Source organism: Bison bison, unplaced genomic scaffold (genome assembly GCF_000754665.1).
Source record: "Bison bison bison isolate TAMUID 2011002044 unplaced genomic scaffold, Bison_UMD1.0 scf7180017864115, whole genome shotgun sequence".
Classification (NCBI taxonomy): domain Eukaryota; kingdom Metazoa; phylum Chordata; class Mammalia; order Artiodactyla; family Bovidae; genus Bison; species Bison bison.
In genome coordinates, this window is record NW_011494687.1 from 144,592 (window position 1) to 145,773 (window position 1,182).

The window sequence follows — 1,182 nt, forward strand, 5'->3', positions numbered from 1 at the left end:
TGGAGAAGGAAATGGCAACCCACTCCAGTACTCTTGTTTAGAAAATCCCACGGACAATAGAACCTGGTGTTCATGGGGTCACAAAGAGTCGGACACGACTGAGTGACTTCACTTTCACTGGTAGCCTGAAAACTCCTAGAGGGAAGAGATCCAGTTAATTGTTGGATCACCAGTCTCTGATATTATGCTCTTTATGTAATAGATGCTTATTAAGTATTTCTTTGTATGAGTAAGTGTAGATTATCTGAATAAACTGTGGACTTTATTTAATAATAATGTATCAGTACTAGTTCATTGGGCTTCCCTGGTAAATCAGTTGGTAAAGAATCCACCTGCAGAGTAGGAGACCGGGTTTGATCCCTGGGTTGGGAAGATACCCTGGAAAAGGGAATGGTTACCCACTCTAGCATTCTTGCCTGAAGAATTCCATGGACAGAGGAGCCTGGTGGGTTGCAATTCATGGGGTCACAAAGAGCTGGACAGGACTGAGTGGCTATCACTTTTATTATAGTAACTTTATTCATTATAGTTCCAAACTGCAAACAACCCAAAAGTCCACCATGACTGAGCAGATTGAAAGGGACTATATATGCCAAACATATAGATGATTCTCAAAAACATCCTGAGTGGTAATCAGATTTAAAAGCTGGTTCCAATCATACAAAATTCTTGAAAACTAATTTATACTGACAAAAAGCAAATTAATGATTATTTGGGGGGCCAAGAGTAAAGGAATGGATTTAATTGCAAAGGGAAATGAGGGAGATTTTTTATGATGGAAATGCAATGTATCTTACATTGCATCTTGAGGTATCTTGGTTGTGGTGGTGGTTTCACAGATATATACATTTTTTCCAAACTCACTGAACTGCAAATCTTTTAATGATTGCAGATTATTATATATAAAAGAAAGAAAGAAAGATAGCACTAACTCATGTCCAACTCTTGTGACCCTATGGCCTGTAGCCTGCCAGCCTCCTCTGTCCTTGGGATTTTCCAAGCAAAAATACTGGAACAGGTTGCCATTGCCTTCTCCAAGCATACCTTAATAAAACTGAAAAAACACAATGGAGTATTACTCAGCCATTAAAAAGAATACATTTGAATCAGTTCTAATGAGGTGATGAAACTGGAGCCTATTATACGGAGTGAAGTAAGCCAGAAGGAAAAATACCAATACAG